General features: G+C 43.1%; 1 protein-coding gene across 3 annotated transcripts in view; it reads right to left on the bottom strand.

Annotated features, from left to right (window-relative positions):
* The window catches only part of PAK5 (p21 (RAC1) activated kinase 5), a 90,462-nt gene that overhangs the window by 67,023 nt on the left and 10,894 nt on the right, over positions 1-12,545 (bottom strand). The gene's annotated exons all lie outside the window — the stretch shown is intronic.

Below are 12,545 nucleotides of genomic sequence, written 5' to 3'. Positions count from 1 at the left end.
CCCAGCAAGCAGCCGCATTGGCACCCCATCTCCTTCCCACTTCTGCTGTTATTTTGTCTATAAAACCAAGTTTGCACTTCCTGGTGCTATTTTTATACCATGTTACATCTCCTTCCCACCCAGTTATTCACATAATTGCAGCCACCCCAAGATTATGTTAATAGTTTAAGTACCATGTTTAAATACAGAGATAACAAACTCACACTGGAAGCTGAGCGCCAAGTGTTGTCTGTTTTGCCCAAATTAAAGAACAATTCTCTACAATTACAACGTCCCTATCCCTGCTGTAATTAACGCAGTGCAGTCAAAACCAGTTAATAAGAATGGTGTTAAAAAGGTCTAATTTGTCTAAATAGGACAGTCTATTAGTGAACAAATTATATATTGCCCCTAGGAAACAAGACAACAGAACTCAACATAATAGAGAAAGTTGTTATAAAAGCATTTACTGAAGACCTCAGTCATTACCAGCCCCGGTGTCAGCTCCCACACAGAGACTGGGGATGGGTCTATACATCCACAAATAATGTTGCACGCCGGCTCACTCTTAAGTCTTGGTTTATATCTATCTCCTTTGCACTCTCATGGGAATAGGAACTTTTTCTAGTGAAACGTTGGCAGAATCAATGCAAATTCTGCAAAAAGTTTCTGGTTTGGAGTTTTCCTCTGGGAAAAAACAAACAAACAAACAAAAAACCCGAACCAAAACCAAAACAAAGATCTTCAGTTGGGAGAGAGTCTGGTAGGTGCCAGGGAAAGCAGTGGCTGCTGCTCATGAGTGCTGTGTGTCCACAGGCTGCAAAGGAAGAGACATCTTAGGAAAAAACAGCATTTTCAGAAGTTTCTGGTTTTGGGGAAAGCTGGACTACAAGTAAGTCCCTTTTCCTTGCAGGTGCATACTTAAAATGGGGATTACACTTCTAGCACCTCCCATTAAGGAAAGCTTAAGATCATCTCAGTGGAATTGATTTTTTATTAGCCGAGTCAGTGAAGCCATAATTATTATAGCCCTCCTGGGCAGATAGCTACCAGCCATTTATAGGGCAGCAGGGAGATAAATACAGCATTTACACGTACATATAATCATTTTATTTCTGTATTAAATATTAATTTCCAAAGGGCTTCCCAGCATGCACAGGATTTACAGACTCACTGTGCAGCAGCCTCCGCACAGCGCCCGCTTTGCTGCTGGCTCGGGCGCTGCCGGTTGCTGCGACGGCTGCAGAGTCGGCTGCTCGCAAACACACACGTTGGCCTTCATGCTCTGCCCGCTGCTGCCTTGCTTGGCTTCAGAAAATAGTTCTTTTTATTATTATCCTATTTTTCTTCTTCTAACTGCACAGTGTACCCACTGGCGCTGATATTTTGCACTTCTTTATCCTAAATATCAAAAAGTTTTAAAGTTATTCTCACTGTCTCTCTGCTTGTGGCATTCCCATCCCCATGTTTTTCGGCTGTTGTCTTTACAAGACCTCTTGGGACCAGGGACAGATACCTTGAGGACTATTGCCCCTCACTTTAATGATCACATTCGTGTTTTTAATGGGGACTCCAGGTATAGCATCACACCCACATCAGTGGGGAACATCCTTTAATTCCTGGAAAGCCAGCGGACGCCGCCAGATATCCTACAGGGAGATGTTATCTTAGAAATCATGTTTCTCCCAAAAATTGCTCTGATCCTTTTTGCTTTTCCAGAGGAACCAACAGGAACTTGCAGCTGTACCATACACAATTACTTAGGCCTAAATTAAATAAGTGGGAATTATACACAACTTCAAGAACAAATACCAGTTTGGAGAATACTGCTAAGCCAAACAGAGAAGCATTATTATTACAACAACAAGCTTCTCCAAAGTACAGGAGTCCATGCAACCCTCGCCCCAGCATTTTGCAACAGCTGGTTTTGCAGGGATAAATACGGCCTCGTGGGCAGTTCCATCTGCTGGCCCACCAGAAATGGCAACATTGAAAGAAACCCACGAAAACCCCCCAGATCTATGTTTTACTCCAGTGATGACACATTCATCCTCCCAGCTGGCTTCTAAGCCACTCAGCCTCTCAGATTTATGTGACATGGTACTTAAAATACTTCTTGCCATTAGCTGGAGGGGGGGAGGGGACGAGAGAGCAAGAGATGAAAGAGCATCTGCTCTGAGACTATTGAAAAACTCAAAGTTTACTGCAAAGGGCTGGAAAGAAACCCTAACCAGGTTACATAGCAGAAAATCCTGATGGCCTCAGAACAGTATTTTATGCAAGGAGCCTCCTTCTGCAAAGTCAGGCACAGGACGCGCAGCTGGTCAACACAAATGCCCGAGTTTTGCACCAATGACTGACAAAGCTCCTGCAATGCCTGTCTTGTACTTTCACAGGACCCATGGGACTAAAGCACCCCATAATCTTTACATATGTTTTCCTTTGTTGTACGAATGCACAAGCAGCTCTTTTTTTCCCCTCCCACTGACAGGAAAATAACCACAAATGAGAGTTTGAAGGAAAGAAGCGCTGTTTCTGGGATGTAATGAATTCAAACAAAAACAAGCAACCCCAATGCCCCCAAATACGTGTTCGGGTTCCCTGAAACACTGCTTTTGCTTTCAATGGCTTTAGGGCAAGGCACAGTCTGTGCAAACTAAAGTTTCTGCAAACTGGCTAAAAGCAAGTTTCCAGCACTGCTCAGGTAGACGTTGCTGAGCTCCATCCTCTGGGGTTGCAGCTTGCCTGCAAAGCACAAAAACATGCACATGAACTCCCTATATGTTAAGATAAGCAAGTATCTGTTCGCAGTTACTGCCAAAACCTCTGAAGATGACTCTACTGAAAAGCATGAAAACCCTCATCAGATCCTGGAACAGCTCAGGTTGTTGGGTTTTCTGTAGCTGCTGCCCCTTCCCAATGAAAGTATAAACTCTCCCTTAATTGAATTTGACAACTGAAAAGGAAAGAGATTTAAAATAACAAATTATTCCCCAGCTTTCCCTGTAGCAAGGTTAGAGCCACTTAACTGAACTTTAGCTTAGCTGCCAAACCAGAAAACCAGCAAATAAGAAAGCATTGGGAATACCTGCATTTATTAAGTTAGTAACTCATCTTGCTCCAGAAACAGCTCTGTACTGTCAAACTTTTTTCTTCTTTTAATCGCTGAAAAAGCAATGAGAAGAGAAAACTATTGGGCACCAGAAGGACTGTGGAGGTACCTACAGAATCGGCCATGGCAGTCAGTAACAAAATGCCCCTGTAAAAATATTCAAGAGACTAGAGCACAACCTCCCCGTGTTACAGAGGATATTCCACTTAAGCCATGTCCATATAAAATGGAAATGCAACACGCGCAAGCCAGGAGGCAATTTCACCCCCCATAGGTCACAGCTGATGAGATGGATCCCAGCACAGCTTTGGGGTCAACCTTGGCGAAACGATCTTGAAAAACTGAAAAGGATATGGGAGACAGCCGTAAAAATTACTGGATGGGAAAAAAATGCCTTATAATGAGAAACGTGGGGCTCAATCGGTTCAGCTTGTCTAAAGAAGACTGAGAGGTAACTTGATTATAGCGTAAAACCCCCTTCACAAAGGAAAACACAGTGCAAAAAAAAAGGGCTCTATTATCTCTGCAGTGAGGAAAAGGAATCGCTGGCTGGAAGCTGAAGGAAAGGAAGAGCCAACAAGTAGAGTATTTTTATGCTATGAATCATTAAACTCTTGAACAAGCTATCAAATAGAGCAGCAAATGTTTAATGTCTTAGAGATGCCACATGAAGCCTGGACATCTTCCTGCACAGGGAAGTGTAGTCAGACACAGCATGCCCTGTGCCTAGACGAGCGGGTGGGAACAGCAGCTCATGAAAAGCTGGAGCAAGGACAAAAATGATTCAACAGTCACTTCTGGATGGACTTTCTGATTCTACGTGAAATGATGAACCCAGCATCTCACATGGATAGGGAGCAGCACCGCAACATGCTCAGCCATATAAAAATGGAGTAACTCTTCCTTTCAAAAGTCAATTTCTAAGAAATTTGGAAAGAGGGTAGCATCATTATGTTCTGATTTTCCCCGAGGCTGTCAATGTAGTTGAAACTGTAATAAAGAAATACATGCTCTTAGTTGTCTTAACACAGTGCTAACCACTGCCAGAGAGGTCCGAGGCATCGCTTCGGGTGCCACCAGGCTCCGGGCAGCCTTCAAGGCAGCTTTGGGCAGACACGAGGCAGACCCAGGTGCACCCTCACACACCTCTGCGGCTGCTGGGATCCAGCTTGTGCTTTATTGGCTTGGCTGGGCTTTTGTCAAGGCAATGTTATGGGCAGCTGCTTGCAGTAATTTCCCTTCTTTGCTTTCCCACTTGCAAAGTAATTGTTAAGGGATATTAGAACACACCAGGCAAAGAAACACTTGCGCTACTTTTTTTCTCCTCCAAGAATCAGCCAATGTTTTCTCAGACAGCATCAAAAAGAGCATCTCTTCTGCTACTTATTAATGTTTAAACATGTTTATTTCAAGTGATAGCAGTGCTCTTTGATAAGTAATGATCCAGGTAAAATAAAAATAGCTAACAAAGGAAAACAAGATTATTCGGCTGCTCTTCTGTCAAGCCGTTCTCAAAAGTCCAACAATTAAAGGGGAACATATCCATGCTGGAAAAGCTCTTTGAAGCATGAGAAATAACAGTTATGAGTTAAGAAACCCTTGGAGCTACATCCTCCCCCTGACCTTGGTACACATGCTGCTTGGTAATTTGGCCAGCAGGTTTGCACCAACACCTGGCCGAGATCGAACATGGATCTAGTGAGTCTTTCTTGCTATATTTTGCACTCAATTTCAGCAGTGCAGCACTAGGATTCTGTGTTTAGAGATTCACTTTAAGAGCTCATTTTGCAAAATACTTGCTCATTATCACTAACTAACTGGTGATTAAATAATAACATATTTTAATCTCAGATACTAGAAATCTTCCTTTGCCTGGTCTCTGAATTAAAGGGAGAAATTCTCCCATGCTGAGTAGCAGCTTTACAAGGATCAAGAAATCGCATCAGTCTTCTGGTGAGCTCTCACAATGCACTGAAATGTATTCCTATCCTTCCCCAGTAAATCTCAACTTTAAAAGGTGGGTGGCTATCAGGTAACAGTAAAACAGTTTACCCAGTGTAGTTCATCCAAATTTTATGACAGAGACACAGAGCACTTTGCAGACGTGGCTTAAAGCTATGGATGCTTGTACTGAGCTCCTGCAATGTTTGCAATGATTCAAAATGATTTAATGACACATCTGGTTTGGGTTTATATTTTTCTGAGCAGCGGGATGTTGGAGAAGCGAGTATATCAGCTTCCTCTTCTATTCTGAGCCCCACTTTGCAATTTCTATGCCAAGGGCACACTCTACCCTGCAGAGGCCTGGCAGGGATGGATGGAGGCTTTCCAACTTGCTCACTGCGCTCAGTGCAATGGGTTTTGTGGGAACTCTAGCAATGCAAACAACACTACTGCTGATGACAAACAGTAAGGAGGCAAAGAAATGTAACATATTAAGGTGGGGATTTCCAGAAAGCCTTACAGGAACCAGATCAACCTGAACTGGATTTTGACAGGAGCTTAAAGGCCCAGCCTAAAGATCCTGCTGTTTCTGCCAGCACCGCATCGGGTCCCTGAGAGCTGTGAAAGAGAGACCTGATCTCTGTCTCCCAGCAAGGGGAGCAATTCCAGCAGTAGGGCAGTGGTTTAGAAGCAGGTTTATGTGGAGATTTTGTCTGTAGCTACTAACTCCAGGACCAAGCAATGCATGAAGGTTTTGTAGAGTACCTTGTCTTCTCCCCTGGTTATAAAGGGAACCAGGATCCTAATACAGCCCCTCTGACACATGTTTAAGTTTGGTACCCAAAGTAGGCCGTGTTAGTCCTACCTATCCATTGCTGAGCTCTGTGCTTTGCCTAAGGCTCATTTAAGCCCCACTAAAGCCCTCAAACAAGGCTTGAAATACCATTGCTGCAGTGCATAGGATTAATGCTAGTCCTTCTGTAGAGGGGTGAATGTCATTTGCAGAACTGTGTTAATTCCTGATTTGAATTTAGATGGTGTTTTTAAATAAGAAACAAGCTCAGAACATCCACTGGGAATCTGTGACTTGGATAAACCTTAATAAATCACTAAATACGAGTTACTATTGGAAAAGTGCTCAGACTGCAGTGCTGGCTGTATAAAAATAATTATAATAATTAAAAAAAGGAAGATCACTTCAAGAGAATAAAGAATAATGGCTTCAGATTGCGTATTAGGGGCATGGCTGATGTATTCAGAATGGTACGACAGCATTAATGAGCTCAAGATCAGCAAGCTCAATCTACGAAATACACTCTTGTGAAGGAAGAGAAGAATAGGAAAGGAGGAGGCTCTACCCAGGGCTTTGCTCAAAAAAGGCACTTTTTTTTCAAAGGAAAGTAGCAAGAGTTGGGAGAAGGAAGTCCCCGGTGCAGATCGGAGCAGGACAACAGGGGTGACAAGACAGCAAAATCCTGTGACTATTCTGGCCAAACCCTCCCAGTGCTGCTACCTGCTGTTGCACGGCCTCAGCAATTCCTGCTGTGGTCAGTGGGGGGGTAACACAGCTCAGGCAACGCAGACTCCCAGAATTTTGGCACACTTAATTTACCAGCATCTTCAGATTAACCCATTCTGCAGGATGATTTTCCAGGCCCAACTAAGCGGTAGCTGGAGCACTAACTACAACAAATACCCATCCCTGACAAGCAGCTAACAGGAGAATCCTGCCCCATCAACACCACCCCAGGGTGCTCCAGAAGCACCATCAGTGCCATAAGCCTACTTCACAGGTCCTAATTTGTTTTGGTTTATTCTTTTTTAAATGTAGACTTCTAGATGTTTATACTGGAGGAGTTAAAAGAAAAAAAACAAAACAAAGACAAACAACCACAAAAAAAAAAAAACACCACACCAAAAAAAACCCCAAACCAAACAGTAGATTCCATGCTATCTTACATTGATGTATCTATTCTAAATTATCATGAAATCTTCACATTCACACTTCTCCCTGCAGAAGTAGTTCTAAGATGGTGAATCTCCAACAGATCTCCTGAAATCAGTGGTGTGTTGAAATAAGAGACAGTCCTACATTTATCTAGAAGGTGGTGGTGGAAAAACCTCCCATGAGTGGAAAGGAAGTTTGGCATCTTAAACTGGATTAGCACACAGCCCACATTTTTACATCGCTCAAAGCATGAGAAAGGCTTTCCAGAGAGAGAAAGCAGCAGCTGCACCGAAGAATTAAATTCAAAATACATTTACTTTCAAAGTGGGTGAAAAAACGTCTCAACTCCTAATCTTTCATATTCTGGACTTGAATAAAATGGCTGTTCTTTCCTTTAAAAAGTCATGCAATTTAATGTGATGCTTCCCAGCAGGCTGCATCTGTTTTAAATGTTCACATTCAAAATGTGAAACCACTCCCTCCTTCCCCTTAATTTTCTCTAGAATTAGGAATACTCCATTTGCTTAAACATATCCTGAACAGATGAACTTCAGAAAACTACAAACTTAATCTGGGACAATCTTCTGCATCCTTCAGGATACATCACATTTGGGAAGTGCCACAGGAGGGACTCAGTTGCTGCAGTTCACCCAGGTACCAGCAGTGTAAGGAGGGAGAGTAGCCCGCAGGCAGAATTTAGGGCTGATGTGTGATTTGGGCTGTTTTTTGTGTTTCTGGCCTAAACACCACAGTGAAATCCTCTGAAGCGTTCAAAACATGGATGAACAAACAGTTTTGGAAGAGTTTTGCACAATGGGGACTCTGGAGCAGGTCAAGCCTTGCTGAGGATGGGCAACATCCCCTAAGCAAACCAAGGCCAAGTGTCTGGCTTGGAAAATTCAAAGGATTACAAGGAGGCGTTAAGAGCAAGAATAAAGGAAAACTGGAAAACACATCTCAGGGTAATTCTCCCTCTAAGAGTGAATCCCACAAAATTCTCCAATTTCAAAAAAGGTCAGAAATTGGTAACATTTTAAAAAAAGAGACAAACAGTCCTTAGCAAATCCCACTGAAACATGGTATAGAAAAGCAGTAAAGCAGATAAAGGTTGACTAGATGCATGTTTTTAGACAAATGGTAGAGCATCCAAAACCCAAATGATGATCAGGAATGCTAAAAAGCAGCTTATTCCTGCAACAGGCTGTGGAAACATACGTATTGCACAGTTTTTCAGGTAAAAGATTAACAACATGGTGCAGATTATACAGAAATGACAGAACAGGGACAGTGCTGGATGTCAAAGTAAACCCAAAATTACAGAGGTAAGTGAGCCAGTGGTGTCAGCATAACCCCAGTGAGTTGCAATGCCATGCCCAATTCCAGGCAGCATGGCAGAGATGTGTCAGCACAGCCGCCTGCGCAGCGTCTGCGATCCGAACCTCTGGCTCTTCTGCTTCATAGACAATAAGAATGTAAAATTCCAATTACTTCCATGTTGACTGGGCAATCATCTCGATGGCCTGTGGCTGTAGAGACTGAACTTTCTGCCATCAGAAGTGACTGCTTCTCAGTCAAAAACACTTTTAAAATGTCAATTTAAATTCAACATTGGGAAACACAAACCAGCTCAGGGCAGTGACAGCAACCTTCACTTTGCAGGCACAGCAACAGTCTCTCAGTTAACTTTAAGATCAGAGATCTTGAAAGCCTTACAAATAGTTTCCTATAAACATCAACCCTATGCTCAGCAATAAGCAAGATGAAAATATAAAGTTAAGAACTGCTGTGAGACAGAGAGAGGGAACAAAACCAGCAAATAACCTGATGAGATGGTACGTGTTGAGCCGCTGACTCTGCCGAGGGTCAGGCTCTGGCTGTGTCTGCGTGGGGCTTTGCTGCAGCTTGTTTAGCCATACCAGCCTTTTTTCTTTTGACCAGGTGGCTTTATCTTTGTACATAAGTGCAACGCTTGTACAAAGAGCAGCAACAGGCAGGTATTCTGTGGAGAATGAAGTACTGACGATCCTGGTGCAATTGGGCAGTGCAGAGGAATAGTGGCACAGGTGTGATAGAGTGAGGGACTCCCGAGCAGGGACACAGGATGCCACACAGAGGGGTGCAGGCGTGGGAAGATAGGAGAGAGGGCATAGGATGGTGCCCCGTAGGCAACACAGCATAAGCCCCACATCTATATCTCATTAACAGTCTAAGAAATGCAGACCTTGGCAAAATCAGTTTTTGGGGTAGCAAAGGGAATAAGGAACAAGTATCCAATGAGTTTAAGATGTTCTACATACAACAAACATGGATGTAACATGGGGATACAGAGTCTAAGATAAAGCATGTAATAGCATGCTGGAAAACATAAATAAATTTATTATCCCAACTGGATCCTAGAGCCCAGTGGAAGAAACCACCAGCCATCACCTCCTGCTTCTCCCAGCAAGGAAGAATAAATGCCACCACCAGCATCATGCTCCTCCCGGCAACAGTGCAGGACACTAGTGAGTCATTGCCTTTTTTTTTTTTTTTTTTTAATATTAAGAGTAGTCAGGACTAGAAGTAGAAATGCCCTATTAAAGAAGAGGCATTTTGAATTTACAGAAGGGTCGGTAAGACTAAAGGAGGATAAAAGTCCTTAAAAGACAGCAATTTCCACCTGCAAACTTGGTCTGTTTGGTTGAATTTGAATCGAACCTCTTCTTCTACTGGTTCCATCTCAATTTTGGGACAGGCTTTGATGCATAGTACTGAATGACAGACACGCCTGCAGGGGAGCCAAGAAAGAATTAAAAAGAAAGCCAAAACCCCCACTTTTTCTTAGGGGTCAATGGAAGGGTGAGCAGAGAAGGGCACAGATATTAGGAAAAACATGTATAGCAACATCTAACTTATTATTACGATGACTTCTGTAGGAGGATTTCTTATTTTCCTTTTTCTTTTTTCCTGTAATAAGTAGCGTTGGCCTAATAATAATCATTTCATTAGAGGGTTAAGATTCCAATTACGCTAACAATACATTCTTGGCTTTGCAAATAAGATGCATTTCCTTTTGCTCATAACAAGATCTCAAGTGCAACACTGCACTAGTTAGTGACTTGCAAAATTTAAAACAAAAATTCAAACTGAGAATTGGTTTGGTGTTGGGCTTTTTTGTTTGGGTTGTTTGTTTGTTTTGGGGTTTTTTTTAGGAAGTTGCTATATTTTGGCAGATTCCCTCCCCTCCTTTCTCAGTTTTTGCACCAGGATACGTCAAACACCTCCAGGCCAATAAAGCAAGATACCCGAAACTGGACCCCCTTCTCTGGCAGCAAAGCCCATTAGCATTTAGATTCCTCCAGAACCTCAGACTTGAATGCCCGAAGGACGATGGTCAGAGCAGCAGAAGAGCAGCACGACTGGAAATTTCCTTTTTTTTCTAAGCAGGACACAAACCCCATTCCCTGCGCCTCACTTTCATTGGTCACAGAAGACGACGATAAAAACAGTGAGTGCAAGAAGAGCTACAGAGACAAAAGAAAATAATTTATTAACCCCCAAACCATCACTGCAACAACATAGAGAGCAATCAGTGATGAGAAGCAGGCTGCCAGAGCACCGAGAATGAAGTTATCTTTCAGGAGGATATTTGCAATAGCACTCAAGGACTGAAGCTGGGAGATTAGTTAGCTATTTTACGTATGAAAGATTTCCTGAATAATCAGTTTTTTCTGACGTTGCCATGTCTTTTCATTTGTTAGTGTGGAGTATAATGGCTTCTTGTAAAGTTGAATGACTTTAAATTAGATGAAAACATGGTCATTGCAAAGATAATTTTGAACATTCCCATTCAAAGTTGTAGGTTTAAAAATATGAGTTGAAATGCAATGGAACAATTAATCTGGCAGCAGTCACTTAATTTGTCCCCTTTCTTTTGTTTCTTTCTTCCTATATGCTTTTAAGCTACAACAGTATGTACATACACAAGAAATGGAAAACAAGAAAATGAATACATTTATCTAAATCAACCCTCTCGCCAGACCTTGAAGCCTTCAGTACAGTCAACACCAGTGATTAAACCCAGATTACATTAAAACAAATTTGCCATGTCACTCCTAATACTTCCATTAGGCACTGACCCAGATATTTTTGTTTGTTCTTATCCTCTCTCCAAACACCAATCAATGTCACAGACTCACCCTGGCTGGAGGAGCCCCCGTGCCCCCCGTTCGCAGCAGGACCAGGGCAGGTTTCTTTGGGGCTTTGTCCGGTCTCAGCTTGAAAAACCTCCCAGAAGAGAGACGGGATCAGTCAATCCTCCACCTGAAAACTTTCTGCTTGTCAGAGCTATTCATAATACTCCTGAAAAATCATGACTCAATTACTGCAGCAATCAAAATTACTATTTCTCACCAGCCAACTGAATCGTGCATTTTTTCCATTTCTCTGTTTTACCTATCTTTCCAAAATTCCTTGCTCTCCTATTTCTTTCCTCCCTGTCAAAGTGCTTCCCATATTCCTGAAGGCACCTACCACACTGACTGCAGGAATTCTGCAGTTGGTACTTATACTCTAGGGTACTGGATGGTGCCTTTTATCTGAAGATGCAAAGCCACTCTCGTTTCAGTGCGGAGCCCCTGCAGAGCCCGCAGGGCAAGCCCTGCCAGCTGGGAGCAGGGAAAAAGCGCTGCCAGATGAAGGATGGAGGGAGCAAAGAGCAGAAGAGACTCCTGCACGCTGCCTTTGATGGACAAACAACTTTCAGCCACTTGAAAACTTAAGGGGGGTTTGGGGTCATTTCTTCTTCCTCAAGCTCTGCTTTCAGCCTGCAAATGATGAGAGCGCTGCTGACGAAGATGACGCATCGGGGAGAGAAGATTTTAGTAACTGGGGCGGAGGAGAAGAGGCAGCAAGTGGTGAGAGGGGGAGGAAAAAGAGCCTATATAAAGCAGCAAAATTCAGAAGCAGTCAATGCTTTCTTCGAAAAGAGAGACGTAAGAGCAAAGTTCGGGGAATTTTGGAACTGCTAGATACATAATAAAAGTGAGCTGAGACCCAGCCACATCTTGCAACAACACTCATCCCACGGATCGAACTCAAACCCAAGGTACGTCCACTCTGCCACCTTTCTCAAAACGTACGAGGAAATTTTCAGGCCCTGATCCCACACTCCTGCAAAAGGCAAGAGACCGGTGACCTCCTGAGGACTGAAATTCAAGAAAAGTATTTGCAGAATTATTGCACTGAGATCAAAGCTTTACTGGGCAGAGGCACTGGGGTCAATAAAGCAAGGTAACGTACCCAGCATCCCCAGCAAAGCAACAAGCCCCACTACAGCTTCTGCTTTTCAGACTGCAACAAATGAACTAAAACATCACCAGATCTTCCAGCACAGCCTCCAGAAATGTGAAATTCAGGGCAAGATTGAACTGGGAGCTGATGGACCTGGGAGCCTACCTGGCTGCGTATCTCATCCCATAAGATCCAATGATGCTCTGTCGGACTGGGGACTCCTGCCTCGCTCAGCCAGTGCACTGGAAGTTTCCACCAGTGGATACCAAAAGATAATAAATGAAGAAACAA

Source organism: Tyto alba, unplaced genomic scaffold (genome assembly GCF_018691265.1).
Source record: "Tyto alba isolate M040663 unplaced genomic scaffold, T.alba_DEE_v4.0 Super-Scaffold_16, whole genome shotgun sequence".
Classification (NCBI taxonomy): Eukaryota; Metazoa; Chordata; class Aves; order Strigiformes; family Tytonidae; genus Tyto; species Tyto alba.
The sequence above is the reverse complement of the archived record's forward strand: the minus strand, read 5'-3'. Positions and strand labels throughout refer to the sequence as shown.